The sequence below is a fragment of the Macrobrachium nipponense genome, chromosome 38 (assembly GCF_015104395.2).
Source record: "Macrobrachium nipponense isolate FS-2020 chromosome 38, ASM1510439v2, whole genome shotgun sequence".
NCBI classification, from domain to species: Eukaryota; Metazoa; Arthropoda; class Malacostraca; order Decapoda; family Palaemonidae; genus Macrobrachium; species Macrobrachium nipponense.
Window position 1 is genome coordinate 15803961 of NC_061098.1, and position 12255 is coordinate 15816215.

Consider the following 12255-nt stretch of genomic DNA (forward strand, 5'->3'; position numbering starts at 1 on the left):
TCGTTGTTGACGTGACGGTCGCTGACCAGCCACGGGTTGAGGCGAGGAAGGGGTCCCCGCGGTCGTCGGTAACAGCCACGGCTTGGTACCAGCGGCTCGACGCGCCGAGAGACGCTCGCCGGTTCTCACCGCGACAACGAGCCTAGCAGGTCGACCTGACGCCGCTCCCATCGGGACCGGGCGGAGACGGTAACCAGCAACAGCTCGCCTGACGCTAGACATCAGCGTCGACGTTCTCAGTCGAGCCGCTCGCCACAGGTGCGGCGGCACGGCCAGGCCTGCAGATCGATCCCCACCGCGGGTTGGTGATCGGCTGCAAGCCCCCCACGTACGCTGGTCCTGCCAGCGAGCGGGGGGGGAGCGTCAGGTCTGTCCCTCCACTACCTTCAACTTCCTCGGGCTACACCGGGGATAAGAGCGAGGTAGCTAGGAGTGATCGTGAGAGGTGCGCCGCTCACGATCCAGTCACGACGCCGCACGTGCCACGTATGGTCTTAGGACCAACCAGGACGTACGCGCAAGTGATTGGAGGCGACCGTCAAGGGGAGAGGGGGGTGGTTAGCGTCAGTTTCTGTCTCTCCGATACCTTCAACTTCCTCGGCATACGCCAGGAAGAGCGAGGTATATAGGAGTGATCGTGAGAGATGCGGCCGCTCAACGATCCCGTCACGACGCCGCAACGTGCCAGGTTGGTCTTAGGACCAACCAGGACGTACGCGCAAGTGATTGGAGGCAACCGTCAGGGATCTGTTGCTGGCCCTTCTTCTGAAGGGGAGGGAGGGGTCCTGGGAGCTGCTCTTGTTGGAGGGACTGGACGGTCCTACCTCCTCAAGACGCTGTAACTTCCGAGATTCAGAGTAACTTTACCCCAGGTTATTGCACTGATTCGTCAGCACAACGACCGGGGGTGGGAAGGATCGCCGCTCCCACCAGCAGAGCCCATGTCTCTGCTCGAGTCGTTTTGGGGCCCCACCGAGAGGGAACCCAAACCGACGGTGGGTTTGCCGCGATCGGAGCTTGCCGATTCTGTCTTGAACCAGAGTCTCTCGTCTCCGGACAAGAAGGCTCTCTCAGTTCTGGCCGGTCGATCAAGCTACTTCCACCTCCTCTACTGCGACAGCGGCGTTTCTACGTGTCTTCGGACACCGTATTTAAATACTCCTTCGGTCCCTCCTGAGAGGTTTTCGACCTCGACGAGGACTGGAATGAGTCGGAGGACGGTATCGGCTCTCTCCTGTCAGGTGTCGATCAGCCCCACCCAGACGACGTTCACAGTGGCGGCAGACCCTTACCTACAGTGAGAGTTCGTAACCCTCCTCGGGAAAACGTTTTCTCCTGACGATACGTTTTCCCAGACTCTGAGAGGCATCGCCGCAAGGCGATGGCTGCTCCTACTCTTCTCCAACTGCTAGTTCCACTGGGAAGGCGAGCGAGTATCCAATTCCTCCCCCATTCCCTCTCTCCTTACGGCTACGAGGGAAAGGGGAAGGATCCTACAGAGATTTCTCTGTAGGATCCCACGTTGGGGACTGCGCTACCAGGGGGGACCTTCGGGTCCTACCTGACGTAAGCCCCGGTCGTTGAGGAGGGATCCTGCCCCATTCTCGATTTCTACGGGAATCGAGAGGACCACCAGCCGATATCGTTTGACGAATTCGGTGGGGTTTCGCAGACTGCTTAGAATTCTACGGAATTTCTAGCGCATTCAGAGTGTTAGAGTTTCTTACGATCTCCAAACACTTAGGCGAGACCACGGTCCCAAAGTGAGCGAGACGAGAATCCCCGATATGTACACGATAATCGGGAACCTCGCCTATGCTCGAATTCCTGGAATTTCTAGCATTAGGGAGAAGACTGCTGCTGAAAGAAGACTATCTCACAGTAGGCGACCAACCTGGAATAGAGAAGAACGGACGGGAATATCCAGTTTGGCTGGAACTATCGTCTTAGTATTCTGTTCACCATTGAAGCTTTCCTTCGAGGAAGACTTCTCCTTCACTCTCTTTAATAGAGAACGAAGGTGGTCGATCTCCAATCCTTATTTTTGTTTTTCTTGAAGGAAAGAATTTAGGATGGAGATCGTTGTTCAGAATCCTACAAATATACTACGTATATTAACCTCGCGACATGATTCTGCTAAGCAGTTGAATGGTCCGAGGGTAGGCGCATATCCTGGTTATTCTACGGATTGCGACTTAGACGAAAAAGTATTCTAATTGAACTGCAACCCTGGGTTGCCTGCAACCTCCCAGGAGTTTCCAGTTTCAATTTTATATACTTATGGTGTTGTCACAACAACACCATTTAAGCTTTTATATTTACCGAAATTCGTTTCGCTAAATATAATTGCTCGAGCATATCTTTTTATGCTCGGTGGTTCTAGCCGAACGCATTCCTTCGTGGAAAGGATTACTTGGCAAAACTCAGGATGACGAGTCAGCGACAGCTACTGCGTATTGAATTGCCCGAGGCATTTCAGTATCAGCTGCCGCTTTGAGGTAGACGGTTGTTTATGTCTTTCTCACCTGCTTTGATTGAATAACAACCGTATCTCTGCCCAACAATCACGGACTTAAGTCTCTGATTAACGGGGATTCTCGCATACATGAATGACCATCTACTGCTGTGAAACGCTAGTATTCATCGTCTTCGGTATTGCGAGAATTTTAAACAGAGATATCTATTCGACTCTCATCTTTCTGTTTACCGCACGGTAACAAAATCTGTAATAGTCTCTTGCTGCATCGTATCCCGATAATGCGAATGATTTTTGCGGAATCTGAGTTTGTCCTCAAAATATCTTGTATTCGGAGGTGTACAATTGTTCATTGTTCACCCCGGATTAGCAGATGTATTGATGAAAGACATCGCCTACTCCCACACCTGCCAGCTCTACTTCCAAACGTTCGCGCCCATGAGAAGCAGTTCTTCAAGCGGCTCTCCCCTGTGTTTCATTACTGAAGAACGCCCCGCTTTCATTGCACAACGGACAGCAATGAAATGGCGGTTAGCGTTTTCAGTCATTTGTAAGCACAGGTTTTAGAATCTTGAGATTCCTTCTCTCGATTCAGCTGGAAGACGTAGGTTGCATTCATTGCCTACCTTCGTCTTCAACGTCACATAGTGTTGTTTCTCCTTAAGCTGAGATTCAACGTCTATGACATTTTCTTGCCATCAGGGACCTCGGTCTTTTGAAGGCAATTGACTTTCGCCTTTTGAGCTTATGCATTAAGAGAATCATCGCCGCGCCGTCCGGCATCGGTGACTAACAAATATTTTATTTGTTGGTCTCTCAGCATAACTCTTTAAAGGGCGAAGGTCACGTGACTTACCCGGATGCTTGGACAACTTGCCTCTACTGATTCCGAACCAGTCAGTCGGCAGCTGTCAGAGCGCCCGAGTCAGTTTACGAAACTATGCTGTGGACTTAGTTCGGTTGTTCCAGAGCAATCATTACTTCGTCTAATAGCTTGTCAGTATGAGTACTGTACATAACCAAAGTCGAGAAGAGGGATAGGTCATACACTATTCCCTTCTTTTCGTCTTAGGTAAACTGCATGACTTCTCTTGAGAAGTCAAGCACAAAGGGATGGGGATTTGTGACGCTCGATTTCGTACCGATTCTTCGTAGCGAAGACTCAGAACCCTTCGGTAACTGACGATTGGTTCGAGTCCTTCACAATACCCTCCTCCCCAATGGACTTCACCGCCTTCGATGCGAAGGAGATGCTGCCTTGTCCGCAAGAACTTCTCCGTGGCGCAGGTACTGAAGGCAGGGGTCTGGTCAACCAGACCACATGCCCTTCCTTCTACCTTCGGGATATTGCCCACAGGTCCTTGGATCCTTTTTCCTTGGGACCCGTGGTGGCTGCTCAACACGTTGTGTAGCGAACCCAGACCCTCGCAGGCTGAACAGCATCGAGTCCTGGTGTGACCATAAGAATGGATGAGTGAATGAGAGTGTGACTGGCTCCTCTTCCCATCTTTTTCTTCCCCTCTACCTGTGGTTAGAGGGCACGGTCGTCACCCTGCTGGATAAGGACAAGATGCAGGTGAGCTACTCAACAGAGCCCCATCCTATCCCTTTCACTAGGATAGGAGCGTATATACCACCACTTCCTCCAACAAGGGGGAGGAAGTGGATGCCAGCTTGAGACAACCCATACTTTATGTTGCCTCTTGCAAACAGGAACAAGTTTCTTGCTTGCGGGTACGAAGAGATACGCTTGCCTCTCTCTTAGTACTCGGCCCAGAGGTCTGACCATTGATCCTGCGGTGCACACCCCGATCAATCGGACAGAGGCTTGGATCCCTCCCTCGCTCTTACGACCAGGGAGGCATTCCAGGGATGGACGAACACCAGTCTGTTCATCAAAAGACTCAGATTCCTCCCACCAAGAAGTGAGTCTTCCTATTGTTAAAGGACCGATGGTTTGTATTACGTATCAGAACAAATGACAATTTGTCGAAAATTGCATTTTTCCTAACTATACAAACCTGAGGTCCTTTAGATATGGTCCCTCCTCATGCCACCCCTCTCTCTGCGTATTTTGCATGGGCCAAAAGCAAAAAGTGATTTGTTTACCTCCCAGTCGCGCGGCGCGCGACTGTCGGACAAGCAGTTAACTACCTTTCTCCCCTTGTTCGAAGCTTACGACCGTTCCAGCTGCCGCTAGCTACTTCCTATTGTTAAAGGACCTCAGGTTTGTATAGTTAGGAAAAATGCAATTTTTGACAAATTGTCATTTTACAGTTCCTTCCTAACGAAAGGAGTTTCTCCTTCTCAGAGGTCCGCTTTATTATTCGCACCTCGGTCAGAAAACATCTGTTTCCTTCATCTTTAGTGAAGGATGTTGCGAGATCCTTGTCGGAAAAGGCTACGCAGGACCTTCTTGTACAATCTACAAAGAAAAGTAGACCTGCAGTAAGACTCAGAAGAAGGTGGCTCGGACTCCAGTGGTGCCCTTTCGTGGAGCCCCTTCAACTCGATCAACTTCGGAGAGAAGACCCTTCGACAAGCGAGGGAGGTCTTCCTTCCGCTCTTTTAAAAAGAGCAAATAGCAGCCATGTCTCCAAGCACAGGTAGGGGCCAGACTTCAATTACTTTCTGGATGCCTGGTCCGTAGAGAAGCAGATCCCTGGACTCTGTCTGTCCTACAGAAGGGGTACATCATTCCCTTCGTAGACAGACCTCCTTTCGCAACATCTCCAAAGGATTTGTCGACGAGTTTACAAGGACCCTGGACTGAAACGAGACTCTCCTTCCAGACGGTGGTGTCGATGAGGGACAAGATGCTATAGAGCTAGTGCAAGATCCTTTCTCCCGGGGTTTTACAACCGCCTTTTCTTGGTTCCAAAGGCTTCGGGGGGATGGAGACCCGTCTAGTATGTAAGCGTCCTGAACAGGTACGTGGAGAAAAAGAAGTTCTCCATGGAGACTTCAGCTTCAGTTCTGTACTTCCCTACGTCAGGGAGATTGGATGGTATCCCCTGGACCTTCAGGATGCTTACTTTCATGTTCCGATTCACCCATCGTCAAGAAAAATATCTAAGATTTGTTGTTCAAGGACAAATCTTCCAATTCAGGGCCTTGTGCTTCGGCCTATCGACCGCCCCTCAGTATTTACGTATCTGATGCGGAACGTGGCCAAATGGCTTCATTTAGAAGGGATACCGCATCTCAATGTATCTCGACGATTGGCTAATCCGGGCCAAGTCAGAGAAACGGTGTTTGGAGGACCTACAGTCTACTTTGAACCTAGCAAGACGTTAGGATTACTCGTGAACCTCGAGAAATCGCAGATGATCCCCAGTCAGAACTTAGTCTATTTGGGGATTTTCGGATGGATTCTCGGGGTTTTCGGGCTTTTCCGTCCCAGGAAAGGATTGCTCGGGGATTACAAAAAAATCTCGAGCTTCCTAGAGAAAGAACGGAGTCGGTGAGGGAGTGGTTAAGTCTTCTGGGAACCCTTTCCTCACTAGAACAGTTCATTTCGCTAGGAAGACTCCACCTTCGCCCTCTTCAATTCTTCTTAAGAAGAATTTGGAGTTGAAGAACGGACAGCTTTCGGACACTTTCAGTATTCCTCTGGAAGTAAAGAATCATCTGAAGTGGTGGATTTTTCCCTTAGAAAAGAACGAGGGCTTGTCTAGAAGTTCGGAACCCAAACCTAATCTTGTTCTCAGACGCTTCAGAGAAGGGATGGGGAGCGACTCTAGGGACAAAAGAAATATCAGGCCAATGGAGGAAGGATCAGCTAGACTGGCATATAAACTCCAAAGAACTTTATGCCGTTCTTCTAGCTCTAAAAGCCTTCGAGACACAGGTGTTAGGTCAAGTGGTACAGGTCAACTCGGACAACACCACAGCGTTGGCCTATATCAAGAAACAGGGGGAACTCACTCTCTTTCTCTGTTCCACTATAACAAAAGAGCTGTTGTATGGGCAAAAGAAAAGAAAGTGACTCTTAAAAAAAAACTCACAAGATTCGTGAAAGGAAGAGAAGAACATCAGAGCAGACAGGCTAAGCAGGTTAAACCAAGTTCTCCCCACAGAATGGACCCTTCACATTCAGGTGTGTCAAGCTCTGTGGTCCCTGTGGGCCAGTCCACATATAGACCTATCGCCACCTACCTATCCAGAAGGATAGAGAACTTTTGCTCCTTAGTGGAAGACCCGAGAGCGATAGCGGTGGACGCATGCTACTGGACTGGTCAGGCCTAGATGCGTACGCATTTCCCCCTTCAAAATGTTAGGAGTGGTGTTAAGAAAAGTTTGCGGCATCAAGAGGACGAGATTAACACTCATCGCTCCCTTTTGGCCGTCTCAAGATTGGTTCACAGAGGTACAGGAATGGACAGTCGACTTCCCAAGATCTCTTCCACACAGGAGAGATCTTCTCAAACAACCCCATTTCGAGAGGTACCATCAAAACCTCCCCGCTCTCGCTCTGACTGCCTTTCGACTATCGAAAGACTTGTCAGAGCGAGAGGCTTTTCAAGCAAAGCTTCAAAAGCAATTGCTAGGGCCCGGAGATCTTCAACTATTCGGGTCTACCAATCAAAATGGGATGTATTTAGAAGATGGTGTAAGAAGAATAAACTGTCCTCTTCCGATACCTCTGTGACCAACATAGCTGATTTCTTGATTTTCCTTAGGGAAGAATCAAAATTATCAGTTTCTACCATTAAAGGTTATCGAAGTATGCTTTCGGCCGTATTTCGAAACAGAGGTTGAGAATTGCAGAAGATAATGACCTCCACGATCTTATTAGATCTTTTGAAACCTCAAAAACCTTTTCTCCTCGCACTCCGAACTGGAACCTAGATGTAGTTTTGAGATTTCTATCATCTAGTAGATTTGAACCTCCTCTCAACGCGTCGTTTAGAGATCTAACGAGAAAATGTATTTTCTTGTTGTCGTTAGCGACTGCGAAGAGAATTAGTGAAATACACGCTCTAGATTCTCGAGTAGGATTTAAGAGCGATGCGGCAATTGTGGTTCTTTCCAGACTCTGTTTCCTGGCTAAGAACGAGAACCCCTCTAAACCTGGCCAAAGAGTTTTTTTGAAGTTAAAGGACTTTCAAATCTAGTAGGAGAGGAATTAGAAAGATCTTTATGTCCGGTTAGAGCTTTGAAGTTCTATTTAAAGAAGAAGACTGAACTAAAACGGATGTAAACAAAGCCTGTGGTGCGCAGTTAGGGATCCTAGTAGACCCATGTCAAAAAATGCATTAGCATTCTTGTGAGGAGCATTATTACGGATGCTCATAATGACTGCACTGAAGACTCTTTCAGGACTCTCCGAGTGAAGGCTCATGAGGTTAGAGCGGTAGCCACTTCATTAGCATTTCAGAAGAACATGTCTTTAAAAGACATTGTGGATGCGACTTACTGGAGGTGTAATTCAGTGTTCGCATCGCACTATCTCAAGGACGTTAAAGTAACATATGAAAAGTGTTTCTCTCTGGGTCCTTTTGTATCAGCCGATACAGTGCTGGGGCTGGGAGCACATAACGATCCTTAGAAAAAAATTTGTATTTGTTCAAAATTTTGATAGTACATAGATCTACCTTGTGAGACGAGTTGTTGGTTTTTTCTGCTGATTAGTATGCTTGCTGGCGTACGGACGTCCGAGCTTGGATCAGTGGGGGGAATCAAGAGACGTCTTACTGAATAGATTGTACAAACATTTTTTTTTAATTTTATTTTTATTTTTGTACTTTACTGTACGAATGTTTGTGTTTCGAGTTTGTGGTCGTTTGCAAGAGGTTAGGGATAACTTCTTGCAATCTTAGAACTAACATGGATAGGTTGAGGGTGATCGGGATCGATGTTGTGCTCCTTGTATAAGGTCTTGTCAAGTAAGTGGATAAGCACCCATTGACGTAGTCCTTCCAGGATCTACCAAGTAGCGGGTAAGACCCCTTTGGCAGAACCACAAGAACTCTTAGCCATAGATCAATATCTCGCTGAGGCTCTTGAGACTGTCTAGACTCCTGGATTGTACGTATTCATGAAGTCTTCAGTCTAAACAGGTAGGAACCAAGGTTTTATTTATTTATTACCTACAACGATAGTTGTGATTCCTGTTTGATTCTATATTTAGCTGTCTCTTTCCCACCTCCAATGTGTGAATCAGCTAAGTATATATCTGACAGGTAAGTTAAATGTATAAAAATGATATTGTTATGATACAATAAAGTTTTATACATACTTACCTGGCAGATATATACAAAATTATACCCACCCTACCTCCCCTCAGGAGACAGGCGGTATAGAAAAAATATGATAGAAACATGGGGATGGTTCCTAGTCCTGCCACCCAGCGGCAGGTAAGTAGATCACCTGACCTACAGGTAGCGTGTGCGCGAAATTCGAATTTCTGTCGGATGACGACGGAGTCAAATAGCTAAGTATATATCTGCCAGGTAAGTATGTATAAAACTTTATTGTATCATAACAATATCATTTTTCATCAGCATTTCAAAAAATTAGTTTTGGAATGTGTGTAATGTATGGTAGTTTGAGACCATGAAAATTTGTATTCTGTATAAGTGAAATAAGTGCAAGCTTATGCCAGACATATGTGTGTGCACAGATGCCAAAAAAGGATTTTAAAAGAAAAACTTAATGAATTAAAAACTGATGCAAACTCCCACCTTCAAAAATATCTGTCTTTTTGCAAAGTTCCAGGAAGGATGCTCCGTTACACCATTCGTAAACAACATCCATAAGGAAAGGTCTAAACTGCTCTACATACAAGTCTTCATTGATCTGGAAATAGATGTGTTTGTCAAAATTTACTCTTTAATCAAGAAATTCAACAGTATACATCTTACAAAATTGCTGTTTCATTACTCTGGATATAGTATCAATGTATTTCTATTTCACCACTAATTTGTCAACAAAAACTGAAAAGAGAGCTTGGTAAACATACTTCTAGTTTACACTCGTGACTAACACGAGCTATGCGTCGGGCCATGTCTTGCATTTGTCTAAGTGGACCTGATAATTCCTCACCAAGCCTGGGCATTTCTGTGCCCTTCTCATCACAAACAAACGGTGCTTAAACAGAGCACATGTCTGAGCAGCTGTAAATATAATGTTATCATGTTAGATAAGATGTTATGCTCTTAATAGTACATTCCAAATACATACTACCATATGTGTGTAAATTTCATATTGTATGGTAATCTCACATATTTCCATAGATTTTTTAAAACTTGGTATTTTTTAAGTCATCTTTACATTTGTATAAGACACACTTGATAAAAGTACACAAAAACGTACGTGATAAGTCTTTTAAAAGTTAAAAAGACCATTAAAAAGCATTTCAGTAATGAGGAGTTCGTCAGCAGCTGACAATTCGCATGCGACCACGTCCTTTGCGTTCGATGACATCCTGAGCCGTTTGCATATCCTAGACGACGCAGAACTCTTTTACGACATTTTAATTCATCCATTTTCAAAACACTTTTAGCTTTCTTTAGGTCTATTCAGCATTCTGGTACTCTTTCATCATCTGAAAATATATAGCATTTGCAAATGTAATCCAATTTAATATACCGGCATCAAAATAATCCATTAATGATTAACATTAAAGTTGGGAGTAAAATATATATTGCATCTTAATGTATGAAGTGCAGTGATTATATAAGATTCATAAAAGCAGCATATGAATCAGAAACAATGATTTCCTACACTGGAGTGAAAGTAGCGTGTAAAAACTGCTTGATTGGAAATATCCTTCATTAACATAAACATCTGCATACACAAAAGATAACCATACCAAGACAACTGACTCAATATGATCTACTCAAGGAAAATAATGTAAAAATTTATCCACACAATCACCATCAGACTCATGGCTACCACGTTTTCACAATGCCTATGTTATCACTTTGCTTTACCAATGTTGTTTTTATAACAAGGAATTACAATAAACAAAACGGGTTGGAAAGAAACACAAGACAGACAGACTGGAGTGTGTTTACTCAATTCTCCCCCATAATGATCATATATAAGCTTTCTGTCAGGATTATCAACAAGTCACTTTTAGTGGAAAATACAAAAAGCTGGGACAGTTATAAACAAATAGTACATGTAATTAAAAAAGGCACTGGCCTCACTCCATTCTTTTCTTCATACACAGCATACAACTCATCACACTGTGGATCATTGTGCAGTTTGTGAGATTCTAATCGAGCGCTGAACTTTTCTAGTTGTCACAAATATCAACAAACACTTCATCCTTATCTTCATATTCCTGATTGGGTCCAAAAGGAACTGGTCTTCAGGAACACGCCTTAGAGCCTCCTGTAAACAGAGGAATTGACAAAGTAAGGCAAATTTATATTCACGCCTTACTGCTACCTGTCGTGGATCCGCGAAGTGAAAAACCCTTTCAAAACAAAAGCTTATAACTGCCAGATACCATGTACCTCTTGTACCTGCCTATTTTAACAGTTCACTGACTAATTTAAGAAGAAAAAAACCGAATTAGTAATAATTTAAAGATATAGATATAGAAAAATTTGCGAATTGGTTAAAGTTCCCACAAAAATGTGAAAAAATATGTTCCCCAAAAATCTGTGACAAAGTGAAGCGGGAAAAAGTGGGGTAACAATGTGCCACATTACATTTTGATGACATTTCTTAACAGTAGTATTTAATACATATTTACACCAGACACAGATCTGAATAAGAAATAAAGGCTGTGATCAACTTGAACGTTTACCTGAACCATTTTCATAACCATCACTCTCTGGTCAAGTGACTTCAGGTCCCTCGGGTAACTTTAAGTCTTACTGCAGAAATATCGTGAAACTAGTTTTAGTAAACAGACATCACCACTGGCTCACTCTTTTCTCCCGGCTTTTGGAGGCTTCAGTTCCGATGTAACCTGAAAGAAAATGTTTGCATGAATAATTATGTAGTATAAAATTCCAAACAATCTATGTTACTTTTCCTATAGGTGAGGGGAAGCACTGTAAACAATATCTACAATCACAGCAGTTTGACACTGTTATTAATTTCCATAACAGCGAACAGGAATAAGGAAAACGATAAGAAAATTGGATAGTCAGGCGATGGGAAGCAGTTACAAAACTTGTACGTATACTGTGGCACAATGTAAGACATTTCTCCAACAACAAGAAGCATAGTACACAATCCTAAACTTCATCCAATGATTGGAAACAACCTTGCAATATGGAATTATACACAGCCTCTCTTCCATGAGAGCTACTAGAACCATTGTAGTAGCCTAACGTAGTATACTCCTTCCCAACAGGAAACCTCTAACCCTTGAACTCTCAGTAGTACTAGTGCCTAAGTATTGAAACTCCTTGATTGCTCACTAATGACTTTTTGTTCTCATAAAAGGAACTGCAGCCCCCATGGATAAGAGTTTCGTGTACCATAAACTCTCATGCCCTAGCTTCAAATCATCACCACTGTAGTACTTGTAAAATATCTGCACTGCAATATGAAGGACTTATTCTTACCTTCTTGGCTGCTGACGCCTCTGAAACTCGAAGAATGGCATCTATAGTTACAACAGGAGCTTCCAATGGATTTTTCTTATCCTCTTTCTTCTTGTAAGTTAGCACCACTCCCCAGCCAAAGTCATCTTCATTATTTTTTATCTAAGGAGACAATACTTTTGATTTAATAATAAGAAATGGTACATCACTGAGTAATATACTGCTACAACACTAGCTTACTAGCAAATCCCAATGACCCTGTGAGAT

At 44.5% G+C, this 12255-nt stretch overlaps 1 pseudogene; it reads right to left on the reverse strand.

Moving 5' to 3' along the window:
- The window catches only part of LOC135209667 (exosome RNA helicase MTR4-like), a 36246-nt pseudogene that overhangs the window by 5344 nt on the left and 18647 nt on the right, over nt 1-12255 (reverse strand).